This window comes from Macaca thibetana, chromosome 11 (assembly GCF_024542745.1).
Source record: "Macaca thibetana thibetana isolate TM-01 chromosome 11, ASM2454274v1, whole genome shotgun sequence".
In the NCBI taxonomy this organism is placed as follows: Eukaryota; Metazoa; Chordata; class Mammalia; order Primates; family Cercopithecidae; genus Macaca; species Macaca thibetana.
In genome coordinates, this window is record NC_065588.1 from 14,596,181 (window position 1) to 14,614,261 (window position 18,081).

The 18,081-nt window shown below is 33.8% G+C and overlaps 1 protein-coding gene across 9 annotated transcripts in view; it reads left to right on the top strand.

Annotated features, from left to right (window-relative positions):
• ATF7IP (activating transcription factor 7 interacting protein) overlaps window positions 1-18,081 on the top strand; it is a 134,972-nt gene that overhangs the window by 38,288 nt on the left and 78,603 nt on the right. Inside the window, exon 1 of one of the 9 annotated variants that reach the window (XM_050749361.1) lies at window positions 10,147-11,986. The exons of 5 other annotated variants lie outside the window; for them this stretch is intronic. The gene's annotated coding sequence lies outside the window, so the exon portion shown is untranslated. 3 more of the 9 variants (XM_050749360.1, XM_050749364.1, XM_050749363.1) reach the window with 3 other exon arrangements.

Sequence of the window (18,081 nt, forward strand, 5' to 3'; positions counted from 1 at the left end):
TTATTTGATACGATGATTAGGAGGTTAAGAGAGTTTCCATAGTATAGAATTTTTGGTCAGAACTCTACAGATTTTTTTCAGGTTCTAAAAGATGAAACTAAGTGGCAGTTCTTGGTTTTGGATAAAGAACTCTGTGCTTCCTTAAAATATATTAAACTTTTGTTAATAGTTAGTTTTTAACAGCCCATCCTATGAAACTAAGTCGATTGCAGACATTTGTGAGAAACAAGTAGATTGTATTCTTAGGCATTGTTGCTAGGAAAAATTTAGAGTGGTAATGTAATTTTTTCTTTTGCTGCCAGTGGAGGTGCTGGTTCATTCTTTGTTGTATGCCCAGTAGCAGAGATCTTGCTATCAAAAGTGTAAGTTTCTTTGAAAGGTTTAACTGAAGGAAGATGTAGAATTATAAATAGAATTGGCTGGAAAAGTTGTGATAAAAAATAATTTTAATTAGATCTGCAAGGAGGGATAACCAGCAGTATGCTCTGCTATAGAAGATAAATAGTTGGTACAAAGAGGAATTTGAATTTCTTCCATAATATGGAAGAGGATTAAGAGTCTTTTTTCTTTCACCTTTTTTTTTTTTTTTTTTAAGTGACAGGATCTCACTCTGTGGCCCAGACTGAAGTGCAGTGGCACAATCATGGCTCACTATGACCTTGACCTCTCGGGCTCAAGTGATCCTCCCACCTCAGCCTCCTAAGTAGCTGGGACCACAGCTGTGCACCACCACACCCTGCTAATTTAAAAAATTTTTTTGTTGAGACAGGGTCTTACTATGTTGTCCAGGCTCATTTTGAACTGCTGGCCTCAAGCAGTCTTCCCACCTATAGGCGTGAGCCACTGCACCCAGACATCTCAGCTGCCACTTTAAACTCCTGTGGGTTTTTAGTAGGGCAGGGGGAAGAGACTAGAAATAAGACAGAGATCCAGGGTGAAGGTCCTGGAACTCTCTAAACTATTCTAAGGCATTTTAGTTGCTATACTAATTGTTCTAAGGTACCTTGATTATTCAGTTTCCCTCAGATTTGGATTGGTATGTGATGTGTAACTGCTTTGAATAAAGTTTTGCAAGCATGATGCCTTCTTGCTTTTCTTGAAACAGAACTGGCCAGTATAAGCAAAAATTATTTTAAAAGTATTAAAACTAATAAAGAAAATATGAAATACCAAGACATAATTAAAGTGATATTTGATATGTGGGATTATTAAATGTTCTCACTTGTAGTGCTTTTTTTTTTTTTTTAGTTTTTGAGACAGAGTCTCGCTTCGTTGCCGAGGTGGAGTGCAGTGGCGTGATGTCAGCTCACTTCAACCTCAGCCTCCTGGGTTCAAGCGATTCTCCTGCCTCAGCCCCTGAGTAGCTGAGACTACAGATGTTTGCGCCATGCCTGGCTAATTGCTGTACTTTTAGTAGAGTTGGAGTTTCGCCATGTTGGCCAGCTGGTGTCGAACTCCCAACCTCAAGTGATCCACCTGCTTGAGCCTCCCAAAGTGCTGGGATTACAGGCGAGAGCCACCGTGCCTGGCCTGTAGTGCTTTATTAACAAAATCTGATATGTTTGTGATACACTCTTTCACTAATTGTGACTCAGGTTTATTCATATTGCTTTCCTTGCAATGAGGATAATAGTATAAGTTAAGATCTATTTTAAGATATTTTAAATATAAATATAATTGTGGTTAAATTTTGGATATCTGTTGCATATGAATGTAACATTAAAAAAAAATAAGTAAAATAAACTAAGCTACTTTTCATATAGACCAGTGTTTAAAATAACAGTTTTGTTTCTGAGATGGAATCTCGCTCTTTCGCCCAGGCTGTAGTGCAGTAGTGTGATCTCAACTCACTGCCACCACGCCCGGCTAACTTTTTGTATTTTTAGTAGGGATGGGGTTTCATCATCTTGGCCAGGCTGGTCTTGAACTCCTGACATCATGACCCACCCACCTCAGCCTCACAAAGTGCTAGGATTACAGGCGTGAGCCACCGCGCCTGGCCAATGTTTTTAAAAACTTGGTTAAATTTCATTTTAAAATCTAACTACTGTTAAATATTCGGTTAAAAAGAGCATCAGTCAGTGGATTACTCGTATAATTTTTACCCTTTCTCCACTGGAGCTTTTTGCTACTTAAAATGGTTATGTGTTCTTATATGTTTTAAAGGCATTGTTTCTAATCTTTATTTCATGATTAAAGTAAGTTCTCTACATATAATTTTTATATTAAGTGTTTAAGGGTTTCATAGTGTCAAGTATATGAATTCACTTTGCATTTTGGATAACAAGTAGTGACCAAAGAAAACCTTTAAAAATTAGTCATTTCATCAAAACACACTACTGGTTAGTTTGATATAAGAAATGCATAGAACAAGTACTTTAATAAATAGCATTGGTTTTAACATGACTTGGCTGTCAAACCAGCCATTCGTTTCAGCAACTGTAATTTAAATTCTTGAAATTAAAAGGTTGGTTTTTTTTTTCTTTTTGTTTTCTCTTTCTTATTTATCTATTTATTTTTTGGTTTGATTTGGTTATTTTGTACTGATCTGTGATCCTCTTCATGATGTTATATTAGACTATACATTGTTTGCCATGTTTAGGAATTAAAATCCACTCCATAATAAATTTGTACTGTACAGAGAGACATGCCTATTAAGCATTATTAGGTTGGAAAGATAGAATGATAAAATGCATTCTGTTATCTGGGTAAAGGAGTAAGAAATTTCAAGTATTGTCAACTTTACTACACTTTAGGTAAAATTAAAAAATCAAAAATAGTGCTGTACAGATTATTTATGTGCATGTTTAACTTTTACTTGACACAATCACAAGATAATTTGTTTTTCTAACTGATAGAAATTATTTTAACTTAATTGAGAAAATAATTATTGAATGCCTACTGTGTATAAGACACTACTGTTTGTGGAAAGAAGTTTGTGTTAAAAAATGTATAAGGCATACTTCCTACCTTATTTTGAAGTCTGCTTTGGTAAGTTATGTAAGCTTTGTATTTTTAATACATATTAAACGGTTTTTTTAAACCAACAAATCTCATCGACTCATAAAATTATAGAAAAAAAGTGCTAGGAAAATTGCAGTACTGTTTAGAATTTGAGATTTTAGAGAACCTTTAATGTATTAGGACTGTGATTCAAGTGCTTTATGATTCTTCTGTAAATAGAAAAACACTTAAATATATAGGTATTGATGTGCGCTTGCACACACACACCCACAAATATATATGGACAATGGCATGTTTCTTGAAAGTGGCCCATTTATTTAGCTTAACATTCATTTCTTTAATTGGCACCTAATAAGTAAAGGTGTCAAGTTAATATTTTAGGTGATGAAATGCAAGGCACATATTTTTTTCCAAGAAAATAGAGTGTTTTTGCTGGAAGTTTTGCTTTTATATTCGCATCTATTCTAAGATTCCTGCTAGCATATTGTTTCTATTTTTAGGCTGTTGCCAGGCAGATTTAAAATTTCTTCTCTTATGGCTGTCTAATTTCTATCTTCCTGATTGGTTACATGATGCTGCTTTTATTAGCCAACCACAGTGACTATGCAAATTGTATTTCAGTTTCTGTTGCTGTGAAAGAACTGATAAGATGGCTGCAGGGGGCTCCCTTTGGGGTATGTTTTTTATTTTAAAGAGGGTTTTCATCAATACGTAGTAAGAAGCAAAGGTAGATTTCCTTTGAAGGGGCATTTTATTTTTGAAATGGGAAATCTAACTAAGCAAGCTTTATAAAAGGCTGAAAAATGCCTCTCTTGTGTATTTGATTTTAATGCTGCTCTGTTTTGCCTCTATTAGGCAACTTATAAGTGGATATATTTTATTACTTTTTGTATATAAACATGCCAGCATGCTAGTTTAGAAGTCTGTTAAAATGTTCTAGATTATTGTCTTTGCTTTCTAAAATAATAGTTTTTTTTCATGTAGGAATTATTTTAGATGTCAGTTATGTGTATATAGCGCATCATTCTTTTAGCCAGTACTTACCTGTATTCTATGTGCTCAACACTATGTAGTTCACTAATATTATACTAGAATACTTCATTTTTTTGTTCTTTTGTGAAATGACCTCAGAGGCACATCATCATGATATCAGCATATTTAAGATGTTTTCTAATATCAAAGCTTTGGACACTTAAAATATATTAACTTTTCCTGAGATTTGACAGAGATTAAAATTTGAAAGAAGCAGTAATTTTATACTGGATACTTGGTAAAAAATGTCAAAGTGTTCCATTAAACAATACACAAATGTAGTATTAGAGTCCATTTATAATAAAAATGTCTTAAAGGATACCTTTAGAGCATTGGCAAATACAGAGAATGGTGACAAAACACGCCATATGAATAAAAACAATATTGATAAAGTGTGACAAAGCCATATGTAACATCAGAAAGTTCAAGAAGTATACCTCATTTAAAAACATTTATCATCATTAATTACATATAAGGCCTTTTGGTTATAGTACCATTTTATAATAAAAGATAATGTTTTTGTTTCACTTAAGACTGTCTAGTCTTTTTGGTAAAAGATAGTTAATTGCATTTTCTATGTGTAGAAGACTTTATTAATATTTGCTCCTGGAGGGGTCACCTGTGTCATGCTTAGTACTGCTTTCTTTTTGTTTTTAAATATCTTGCATGGGTATTTTATGCCCATTACTGTAATCCTGCAAGATGAGCATACTGTAGAATTACGTACCGTTTAAGGACAGGGAAAAAGAGTAATGACCTCATCCAAGATGAGCACATAAGAGAACAAGGCTGCGGCTATTTTACACATACTGCCTTTCACCATCAATATAATTACAGATACACTTGTTGGCTTAAAAATGTGAATGCTCTAAAGTATAAACCAACACTCGGTTCTCTTGATATAGTTGTTCTGTCCATGTTGGAAGTGTGACCCAGTAAAGGGATTTAGGTTAAAAATAAATGAAAAACACTTGACTGAAGTTCTGCTATTCTTTTTTTTAAATATCAAGTTTATTGAGATACAATTCACATGTCATACAATTCACCTGTTTAAGTGTATAATTCAGTGGTTTTCAGCATATTCACAGTCGTGTAATCACCACAATCAATGTTTGAACATTTTTATTACCCTATAAAGAAATCCTGTACCCTTTAGCAACCAACCCTCATTTCCTCCCAGGCCCTCCAGCCCTAGGCAATTGGTAAGCCACTTTCTGTCTGTATAGCTTTGCCTATTCTGGACATTGCATATACAGTAGTCCCCTCTTCTCCACAGTTTTGTTTTCTGTGGTTTTAGCTCTCTGTAGTCAACTGTGGGTAATATTAAGTGGAAAATTTCAGAAATAAATAATAAGTTTCAAATTTGGCACCGTTCTAAGTAGTATGATGAAATCTCATGCCATTCTCCTCTGTCCTACCTAGGATACGAACCATCCCTTTGTCCAGTATGTTCAGCGTGTCTATACTGTAGATGCTACCCACCCATTAGTCATTTAGGAGATGTCTGGGTTATTAGATTTGTGCTGATATCACAATGTTTGTCATAAAGTCACCCTTATTTTACTTAATAACAGCCTCAACATGCAAGAGTAGTGATGCTGGCAATTTGGATATGCCAAAGAGAAACTGTAAAGTGCTTTCTTTAAGGGAAAAGGTTAAAGTTTTTGACTTAATAAAGGAAAGAAAAAGAATCGTATGCTGAGGTTGCTAAGATCTTTAGTAAGAACTATCTTATGCTTTTGTGAAACGAACAGTGTATTGTTATAATTGTTCTACTTTATTGTTATTGTCAGTCTCTTACTGTGCCTAATTTATAAGTTAAATGTCTTATATGTATAGGAAAAAACACAGTATATATAAGTTTCAGTACTATCCAGTTTCAGGCATTCACTGGGTGTTTGGGAATGTATCTTCTGTGGATAAGCGGAGAATACTGTAAATGGAATTATTCAGTATGTGGCCTTTTGTGATTGGCTTCTCTTACTCAGCATGTTTTCAAAGTTTACACATGTAGTAGCATGTTCAGTACTTCATTCCCTTTATGGCTGAGTGATATTCCATCATATAGATATACCACATTTTATTTATCCATTCATTAGTCACAGGGCATTTAGGTTGTTTCCAGTTTTGTGCCATTATGCGTAGTGCTTCTATAGAGCATTCATGTACAAGTTTTTGTGTGGACATATGTTTTCATTTCTCTTGGGTATTTACCTAGGAATGGAATTGCTGGGTCGTATGACAACTCTGTGTTTCACATAGTATGGAACTGCCTGTTTTCCAAAGCAGCTGCACCTTTTTGCAATCCCACCAGCATTGTATGAAGGCTCCAATTTATCCATATCCTTACCAGTACTCATTATTCTTGTTGATTATAGCTGTCCTGGTGTGTGTGAGGTGTTATCTCATTGTGGTTTTGACTTGCACTGATGACTAATGACGTTTACTGCCTATGAATTATTGACTTATAAAAACCATAGCTTTAGGAGAAAAATCTAATGTAAGTGACGGGTTGATGGGTGCAGCAAACCACCATGGCACTTGTATACCTATGTAACAAAACTGCACATTCTGCACATGTACCCCAGAACTTAAAGTATAATAATAATTTTTAAAGAAAACAGAAAAAGAAAAAAAAAAAAGCCTTTTTGTGGAAATGCCTATTATGTCCTTTACTCATTTTAAAATGGAGTTATTTGATGTTTTATTATTGAATTTTAACAGTTTTTATATATTCAAGATACAAGTCTCGTATCGGGTATATGGTTTGCAAATATTTTCGTCCATTGTGTGAATTGTCTTTTCACTTTCTTAGTGGTTTTCTTTGCAGCACGAACAGTTTTAATTGTGATGAAGTTCAGTTACACTGTTTTTTTTTCCCCCTTCTTTTGTTGCTTCTTCTCTTTGGGTCATATCTAAGAAACCATTGCCTGTTCCAAATTTATGAAGATTTATGTCTGTGTTTCCTTCTAAGATTTTAGTTTTAGCTCTTAAATTTAGGTCTTTCATTTATAGGAATTAATTTTTGTATATGGCAAGAAATAGGAGTCCAACTTCATTCTTTTGCATGTGGCTATCCAGTTTTTCCAACACTCTTTGTTTAAAATACTATTCTTTCCCCATTGAATGGTCTTGTAACCCTTGTCTAAGACAATTTACTGTAAAAGTGAGGGTTTATTTCTGTTCCAAAATATATCCTAAGGATATACCTGTCATTTTGCTAGTAGTGCCACACTGTCTAGGTTACTGTAGCTTTGTAATAACTTTTGAAAATGCAAAGTATGAGTTCTCCAAGTTTATTTTTCTTCTTCAAGATTGTTTTGGTTGTTCTGGGACCTTTGCATTTTCATATTAAATTTAGGATCAGCTTATCAGTGTCTGCAAAGAAAATAGCTAGGATTTTGATATTGTCTTAAACCTGTAGCTTTAATTTGAAGAGTGTTGACATCTTAAGGATATGAGTCTTTCGATTCATGAGTATGAACTGTCTTTTATTTATTTATGTCTTTAATTTCTTCAACAGTATTTTATAGTTTTCAGAATGTTAAGTTTTGTACTTTTGGCAAAATAATTTTCGATATTACTGTAAATGGAATTGTTTTATTTTTGGATCATTTGTTTCAAGGGTATAGAAATGCAATAGATTTTTATATATTAATCTTATAGTCAACTTTGTTAAACTCTTATTCTAATAAATTTTTAGTTGATTTCTTACTATTTTCTATATACGATATTTTATTATCTGTAAATAAAAATAGTTCTTTCTTTTTTTTAAAGTTGTATGACTTTGGGCTGGGTATGGTGGCTCATGCCTGTAATCCCAACACTTTGGGTGGCCGAGGCAGGTGGATCACCTGAGCTTGGCAGTTTGAGACCACCAGCCAACATGGTGAAACTCCGTCTCTACTAAAAATACGAAAATTAGCCAGGCTTGGTGGTTCACGCCTGTAATTCCAGCTACTCAGGAGGCTGAGGCATGAGAATCACTTGAACCCGGGAGGCAGAGGCTACAGTGATCTGAGATCGTGCCAGTGCACTCCAGCCTGAGTGACAGAGAGAGACCATGTCTCAAAAGACAAACAAACAAAAAGTTGTTTGACTTTTATTTCATTTCTTGCCTAATTCTCCTGGCTAGAACTTCTAGTTCAATGCTGACTAGAAATGGTGAGGGCAGATAACTTTTCTTGTTCTGATCTTAGGGTGAAAAATTTCAGTCTTTGACCATTAAGTATGATAGCTGTGGGTTTTTCCTTGGTGACCTTTATCAGGTTGAGGAAATCCTCTTCTAAGTTTGTTGAGTGAATTCTGCTCTTAATTGCTATGTTAAATTAAGGATGAGATAATTTAATACTTAGAAAGCTGCTGGTAATACTCTTGTATCTAATACATGAAGTAGTCAGCAGGCTGGTGAAACTGGGGAGGGAGTCTACTCTCAGGTCTCATTTACTGAGTAGATAGGTTTTACCAGTGATCTTAAATGACATCTCCATTTTCAAAGAGATAAAGAAGACAATTGTGGAAGATACCATGTAGGTGATTGTTCAACATTTTATTAAAATGGTACCAAAACTTAAATGATGAAATGCATTAGAAGGTTCCTGTGCTGAAGAAAACAACTTGGTACTGAATTGGGTGTCTGCTTTACCTTACTAAGTTAAAATTACTATCTGTGTAATTATGGATAGTAGCATAGTTATTGATTTATTAATTCACATGATATGTAAAGTTGAAATTATGTAAATTATCACATAAACTAATGAGAAAAGGATATGTTTTGTTATAGTGTCTGACATATATTATTCCTCAATAAGCATCAGTTTCTTTTTCTCCTTTCAAAGTGTGTAATAAATAAAATGGGTTTTTTTCAAGGTGTTAATAAAAGGCAGAATTTATAAGGCATGGTTGGGAATAATAAACATCAAATTCAAGATTATGCTTATCTTGGCATTTAGGAGTCAAGGATGAGGAAGGAGGAGTAAGCTGTTGTGTTGCACAGGGCACTTTATTTTTATTTCATAATGAAAAATTATGTGTTAGTATAGCTAAACATTAATAAAATAACATAAAACTTGAGCTAGAATGGAACTTAGCAAGCATCTGGCCTAACCTCTTCAGTTTTACAGTTGAGGAAACTGAACTCTAAAGAGTTAAATTGATTTATTCTTTGCTGGTGTATACTAATGTTAGAACATGGAATAGAAACTAGTTTTGTTAGTTCAGAAGTCTTTTTGTTATGCCAAGCTTTTTAGAATATGTATATTTTAAATTAGTGTGATAGTTTGTATGATATTTTATAATTATACCTTTTTACAGCAAAAGAATTCTATGTCCCTACCTTTTGCCATGTGATGTGAGGTGTTTCCCCTTGGGAGATTTTTACTTCCCATGCCGTTAATGACTAATTTGGTTTTAGCCAAAGGAATGTGAATGAAAGTAATGTCTAAGCAAAAGCTTTAAAATAAGCTGGTCCTGCCCATGGCCCACAGGCTGCATACAGCCCAGGGCTGTTTTGAATATAGCCCAACACAAATTTGTAAACTTTCTTAAAACATTATGAAAATTTTTTTTCCAGCTCATCTGCTATCATTAGTGTATTTTATGTGTGATCCAAGACAATTCTTTCATTGTGGCCCAGGGAAACCAAAAGATTGGACACCCCTGCTAAAAGCTGTTGTATACTGTGTATCTCTGTCATATTGGTCTTTTCCCTCTGCCACAAGGCCTAGATGGGGTGAGGGGGTGCTGTTCCTTCAGCCTGGTGTCCTAGAATGAAAAAGTATACAGTTATTGGCCAGTGAAATTTTGTTGTTGTTGCTGCATTATCATCTAGTAAAAGGTGACTGACACAGAAAGTTAGCTGTCCAGCTTTTCTCTTTAGGTTGGGTTAATAAGAAAAGTAAGAGCTATTTCCTGGCATTTGAGGGATTTACATCTTTCAGCTCCTCATACCTCATTCTGGGTGTTTTACTTCACCCAAGCAAAATGTGAAAAGTACGTTTGGACAAATGATTTCTACTGCTGGTTATTTATTTATTTTTTAAATGAAACCTGGTCTTGCTATGTTGCCCAGGTTGGTCTCTACCCTTCAGGCTCAAGCAGTCCACTGCCTCAGCCTCCAAAGTAACTGAGATTACAGGTATGTGCCACTGCTCCCAGCTCTGGACAAATGATTTCTTAAATTCCTGTGGAGATAAATACAAGACCTTCTATAACTTCACTCCTTATCTGCATAATGATAATAGAGTTTGGCAAGCTAGTGAGTTGGGCCTTGATGGAAAATTGGCCAATTTTCTAAAGGGGTGTAATTTGCTCTGTGTATTCTAAAATGGCATTTGTTGGATCAAGTCATTTAATTTTATTTTGCCCTTGTAAGACAATGATCCCCAAAATTGACTTGGAGAAGTAATTTTAAGGTATCTTATGTTTTTATCATATAGACTGTTCCAGAATTTCTGAAAACATAGCACTGAATGCAACACGAAGTTAGATTGTAGTGACAATTCTGGCTTTGATTTAACCAAAATTTTAAGAACATGATTTACTCCTGCATAGTCTAGGGAATTGTTGGTAAAGCAAACTCCCTATTTCCTTTGTGGTTGGTTATTTTTTACAACGTAGTTTGGGGATATTGCATTCCACATTTTGGTTGGTGACAGGCAGAGGGGTTAATTTGTGGACGTGTCAAATATTATGATCACTCGATAACTTACTCAACTGAGTTTATGAGTATTTGATAAACAGATTTCACCACTTACTGTTTTTTTTTTAAGACAGCAGGATAGCTAGTGACAGTTATTTTATACTAGTTGAGAGAACAGTAGCTAACAATGCAACAGGATAACATCTATTTACATAGCCTTTATGTTATACTGGGTATTGTTAGTAATTTAAAGACGATTTACAGTATACAGCAATATGTGTATAGGTTATATGCAAATACTACACTACTTTATATAAGGGACTTGAACATTGTCAGATTTTATCTGTGGGAAGTCCTGAGACCAGTCTCCCACAAATACTGATGGACATCATATTTAAAATAAAAATTTCAAAATCTTTATACTAAATTTGAGCAGATAAGTATCAGAGTGAGTGAACAGACTCACTAGTCTATTTAATGAACAATAAGCAGTAAAGCAGATTATTAGCATTTATTGTGCAACCCATTATTCTTTATGATTTTAAGAGTATTGCAGATTCTCAAGCAAAATTTAGAAATGCAAAATAAAATCATACAGTTTTCAACTGAGATTGGGATTCTTAAAGAACCTAATAGCAGAGTTGCATTTCTAAAGAGGTTAGAAATTATCAGTTAAATATTAAATATTTAATATTTAATTCAGCCATTTAATGAAAATAAACTTGAATTAAAATTATTTTCACTAGAAAAATGAATGAAATGTTCATTCAGAAAAATGTTATACTCTCAGCCAACAGCATGAATATAATTGAAATGCCTTTGTCAAAGATAGAAATGCCATGTCCACTTAATGTTTTCTAAGTTTTTGCTTTAATTTTATTTTGAAGTATACTTCATCAAATATTCATTACTTTGAATTAATACAGCATTTGTTTTGTTTATGTGTTGTATATGCTTTTTGACCTAACAATCATGGTACTTAGTTAAGTCTGTTCTTGGAAAGCAGTACAGATCCTAGTTTATTTAATCAGAGAAACCCTACCATAGACCTGTTTTTCAAACAGAGCATCTGGAGTTAATATTCCTAATGTTTCCAGTTCATTGTTCACCTTTATTTTCACATCCTTTGGATTTTTGATAGAGCACTTGCCCTCATCTGCTTCCCTTGTTGCTGGGCAAGGTTTGTGACACTGATGTCTGATTGGTTTTAGACTATTTCGGCTTTGAGCCAATCAGACAGTGAATTTCAGTTCTCTCACAGGACTGAAACATTGAAGCAGCTGTTGATATATTTTTCCTGTGGGGAGATTATATAAACTAAGAGTATGGCTGCAGCAAGCTCCCTCTTGGGTATGTTTGAAAAATTACAAGGTTCATCTGTAAGGAAGGGGGGAAATGAGGTTTATTTTTAAAACTTGGTTATTAAGAACACCTAATAAGTAGTGAATTTGAGAAAAAAAATTCTGATAACAAATTTTCCATTTTTATTTTATAATTCTATATTTAAAGAACTATAGAATGGTGTAATGTAATAAAAATGTCTTTTATTTTCATGAATATTTACTTTGTAATCCACACTTGTTTTATAATAAAGCTTTGAAAAGACATCTCATATAACCTTTTGTAACGCTGCGAAAGGCAGTTAAGGAGAAAAGGATGTAGTAATTGTACTTTTACCACTTAATATAGGTTGTCCAGCATCAGACATTTAGATTTCATTAGATGAATTAAACTAAGTCAGTTCAGTGCAGTAGACAGCACAACACTTCATAATACTATCCCTAGTAATCCTTTGGGTCCAGAATACTATTAATTTTTGGAATCGGAAATCTGCAACAATAGTGGTAGATGGGTATGAAAATTTTTTTTTTACTTGTCTGGATTTAAGGTTTTGCTAGATTTATATATACTATATATATGGTCTATGGAATTTTTAAAAAGAAATTTACATTTGAATTTTTCATTGTATAGAAAAGTATGTTCTTATGTATATTGTCCATGTTTGACTTATTCCTCAGGTAGGAAATTAATTTATATTAATGTATATTTCTGGAAATGTTCATGGATATTTATTAAAGCAAAAAGATGTAAATCTTATTCATTTATGTGTGTGGTATATTTAATGCATGTTACATGGATTTAGGGTTTTATGTAAACTGTGTTCTAGATTCTTTATTTCAAACAAAGAACCACACTTAAGTATTACAGATACAGCTTTTGTTTAACTATGTTTTTCTGACCTTATTGTCTGTCTCCTGTTGCTGGGCAGGAATCAGAATGCTGGCTGCTGATTGGCTGAGTTTGTGAACGGCTCTTGAACAGCCATTTAAATTCTTGAGCTTTTTGAGCAGGCAGATTGTAGGCTAAGACATAACAGCTTCCCTTTGTTGTTTCATTGCTATGATCTCTTGCTAGAAAGAAGTGGGTGGAGGGGGATGAAGCAGAGAAGAGAGTAATGTTTTCATTTAAAGAAGAAGTTCGTTGGGCTTTCCTTAAAAATATTTTTAAAATAATTTACCAAAAATTTGAAAAAAAAAATTTCCAAGCCAGAGAGACTTAACCCTTATCTGGTTATTTAAATATAAATTCCTGTGGAAAATATTTTATTAGTGATAGTATTTTCCCAGAGTTCTTGAATATACAGAGACTTAACATTATTTTGACTCTCTTCCTCATGAAAAAAATACTTTCAGGAGAAACTAGTTCATCATGTTTTGCAGTTACTTTTAGACATGGCAGACATCTTCTGCCGTAAAATACCAATGCTTTTTCTGTGAAAATGAATTACAGTCATGTGAAAGTTTTCTGATTTGAGTTGCCACCTAAAATACTAAATTTATTTTATAGAATAGCTTTATGAATGGCATCTTAGTTCTAGGTGACAGTACTAAAATGATCCTTGGAAGTGTTTTGCTGTGGTATTACAGCCATGGAAACTTGTTTGCAGGTAACACACCTTTCTTTAATGTGTATCTTTCTTAAATATGCTTTGCTAATGCAAAATACATTTCTAAAAGCAGACTGCTGATTGGTTGGTACAGATATGGCTGAACTAGTTTGAACTAATTGTTCATGCTACTTCCTTATTGCTTTGTCTGTTTTTTATTATGTTTAGAACCCATAAGATCCGGTAAATGGCTGTAGTGTGCTCCCTTGTGGGTATGGATGGTAGTTATTCTGTAATTCTTTTTAGAGTGCTTTATTATTACTGAAGTTAATGGCAATTTTATTGATAAAATCAACTTTTCTTAAATTATATATATTTTTATTAAATATTATTTGGTGGTGGCAATTTAATATTAAATGTGAGGTTTACATGTTGGATTTTGTAATTTATATGTAAAATACCAAAGGGGAATTTGTCTCACACTCTTTAGTTTATTCCTAAAAACATTATCCTGAATATTTAGTTTATTCCTAAAAACATTATCCTGAATATATAGATGGTGATGGTTATAACATTTATTGAGTTCTTACTACATTCCAAGTGCTTAATGTATAGAATCTCATTTAGTTCTCATGGCAACCTTTGTGACAGGTGTTGTTATTCATCCCTTTTTAAGGTAGCTGAAACTAAGAAATTGATGTTTGCCCAGTCTCACACAGTAGGTTTCCTGGAAGAATTGGAATTCAAATCTATGAATTTGTCTACAGTCTACAGAGTTCATATTCTTAATTGGGTTATTACAAGTTATGACTTTTTTTAAAGGAATGCTTACTTTTAATGTAAGAGTTCATGTTCTTAATTGGATTATTAAAAGTTATGAATTTTTTAAAAGGAATACTTACTTTTAATGCAATTGGTAATAACTACCAGCTATCCATATAATATCTGAGATGTGGATATTATGAGGCTAAATTCAAAAGAATGGCCTTTTGAAATACTTACAGGGTAACTATGCTACTTATATTATAAATTTAATTATTTTGTAGTTTTGGAATTAGTAAGGAAAAGTGACAGCAAAATACAATGCATTGTATATGTATCTTTTTGCAGAAAATTTTGCAGTTAGAATAACTGTAATGATGGGAAGGGAAAAACCTTGAAGGTGTGAAATTTTAGTCTGTAATTAAAAATCCTTAACATAGTGTCTATTATAATTTTGTATTAAGGTTTCTGTTTAAATGAAGAGTAATTTTCCTAAATATTTAGTTATATAAATAAAATGGCTAGAATAAGACATATGTTCTAAGTTATTGGCTCAAAATGAGAGAATGAATACAGAATGTATCACAGTCTAGAAATTCTCTGACAAGGTGGTAGAATCTCAAGCTGAATTGGCCTCCAGCAAATAGGCTAGGCTTATTGTTTTATGCCCTTCAGCCAAAGATCAGCAGGAACACCTTTGTAATTGAACAAGTTAGGTTTACTATTTGTTGCAGGGAGGAAATAATGTTCACTATGGGGAAACTGTAAGGCACATCATTCAGTAAGAGGATGTTAGAAAAAACCTAGTATAGGATTTGAGTATAGTATAGTATAGATTGGGTTACTCTGGGGAGAGATTAAGGAAGTAGATCCTTATCGTGGATTGGGTGGCATCAGAAAGTTGGGGCACTTCTATACTTGGGTATCTCAATAAATTTTATCTATATAGGGAGGACAGACTATTATAAGATAAAGCTGTAACTGATAAAGAAGTAGTCATCACTTATTTAGTGAGGGGGGATGTTTGGAATTTTGTGGGTTGCACAGTGACCTTGTCTGACTTGAATGTTCTCTGAGTTGGTTTTGTGTCCAATCAGAGAACAGCATGGCTTAACCGTAAGCATCAGATCCGTTAACAACATTGAGCCCTAACTGTGAGTGTCAGTTAAGTTTTCAGACATCAGGGGCTGCATTTCTTTCTTTCTCAGGCCAAAGCAAATGTATTCTACCATATCATTCCTACTGGTGATGGTAATGGTAAGTGACTATCCAGTGTTAAAACAGTATTCCTGCCTCCTATACATCTTAGTCCTTAAAGGTATTTGTTTTATTCTACTATTGATTGATGACATTGTTTTCTTCAGAACCACATCTTTGTGCTCTTTTGTTTGCCTTTATTGCACTGGCCAGATGTTAACATGGAAATGGTTACAGGAAACATCCTTGTTTTTTTCTGATCCTATTTCAATATCAGACATGATACCTCTAGTTTTCTTGGTAGATAACCTTTATCAGATTTGAGTAAGTTTCCTTGTATTCTTAGTTTCCAGGGAGTTGTAATTATGCATCAGTCTTGAATTTTGTCAAATGAATATTCTGTATTTGTTGAGGTAATCCTTTGTTCATTTTGTCCCTCTGTTCTGTTTATGTGGTGAATTAAGTAGCTTGATTTGTTTTGTGGTTTTCTTTCATGCTTAACAGTATTGTTTCAGAGTTCTGGAGGCAAGGCATTTGAAATCACGGTGTTGTCACTGCCATTCTCCCTCTGAAGGTGCTGAGGAAGGATCTGTTCCAGGCCTCTCTCCTAGCTTCTGGTAGTTGCTTGGCTTGGGGTACCATAACTTCAATTGTCACGTGGCATTCTCCCGGTATGCATGTCTGTCTATGTCCAGATTTTCCCCTTTTTATAAGGACACCAATTGTATTGGATTAGGGCTCACTTTAGTATCCTTATATTACCTTGATCACTGTAAAGGCCCTGTTTAAATAAGATCACATACTGAGGTACTGGGGCTTAAAACTAATATCTTTCTGGGGATGTGGTGGGGTGTGGGATGTTGCACAATTCAGTCAGTAACAACCTGGTACCAGACATTCAGTTTAGGCAAAACTCATAATTGTACACTCTGCTGGGTGTGAAATAAAGTCAGAATGCATCATGGCTTGTTCATGGTCAACACTGCTTGATTTTTGAATGTGAAATCGGCCTTGTATTTTTCTAAGTAAGCTTCACTTGGTCAGAATTCATTACCTTTTTAAAAAGCCTACTTCTAAATAACTCATAGATGAAAGAAGAATCATGATGGATATTAGAAAATATTTTAACAGAATAATGTAAATGACACATGAAAATGTGAGATGCAACTAAAGTAGCTCTTAGAGGGAAATTTATAGTTTTATATGCACACATTGCAAAAGAAGAAAGATTGAAAATAACACTTAAGCTTGAATCTCAAGGAAAAGGATGGCATGTTAAACTCTTTCCAAGAAAAAGTAAGAGAAAAGAAATAATAAATATTAGAGTAAATAATTAAAATAAGAAAGCAGATGTAAAACTAAGGAATATCAGCCAAGTAAAGGTTCATACTTTAATAAGTGAATAGAATTGATAAAACTCTAGCACAACTTACCAAAAAAAGAGAAGAATACACACACACACACACACACACACACGCTTTGTATTTATTTTTAAATTTTTTTTGTAGTAGCATTACTGAGATATAACCACATATCTACTATTCACCCATTTAAAGTACAATTCAGTAATTTTTAGCATATTCACAGAGCTGTATAATCATCACCATAATCAATGTTAGAACATTTTCATAACCCCATAAAGAAATCCTGTACCCTTTAGCAGCCACTCCTCATTTTCTCCAGAACCTTCCAACCCTAGGCAGTCACTGATTTACTTTCTGTCTCTAGATTTGCCTACTCTGGACATTTCATATAAATTGAATCATTCAGTATATGGCCTTTTGTGACTGGCATCTCTCACTCAGCATATTTTTAAGGTTTATGCATGTAGTAGCATGTTCAGTACTTCATTCTCCTTTGTGGTTGAATGATATTCTGTCGTATGGGTATGCCACATTTTATTTCTCCATTCATCAGTCATGGAACATTCAGGTTGTTTCCAGTTTTGGGCCATTGTGAGTAGTGCTTCTATAGAGCATTCGTGTACAAGTTTTTGTGTGGACATGTTTTCATTTCTCTTGGGTATACACCTAGGAATGGAATCGCAGGGTCATATGACAACTCTGTATTTCACATACTGTGGAACTGCGTGTTTTCCAAAGCAACTGCACCTGTTTGCAGTCCCACTATCATTGTATGAAAGTTCCAGTTTTTTCAAATCCTTGCCAACACTCATTATTCTCATTGATTGTAGCTGTCCTGGTTTGTATGAAGTGTTATTTCATTGTAGTTTTGATTTGCGTTTCACTGATGACTAATGATGTTTATTGCTAACGGACTTTTGGCTTAGGGGTCTCTTTCTGGAAATGTCTGTTCAAGTCCTTTGACCATTTTTAAATTGGGTTATTTGATTTATTGAATTATAGCAGTTCTTATGTATTCTAGATATAAAAGTCTATTCTATATAAATATATGTTCTGTATTCTAGATATGAAAGTCTAGATTCGAGATGAAAGTCCTTTATCAGGCATATGATTTGCAAATGTTTTCTCCCATTGTTGTGAATTCTCTTTCTTGATGGTAATCTTTTGTTAATATGCTTATAGTTCTGCCAATCTAAGTATGCTTGGTTGCAAATGTAATCTTTCCTTACATGTTT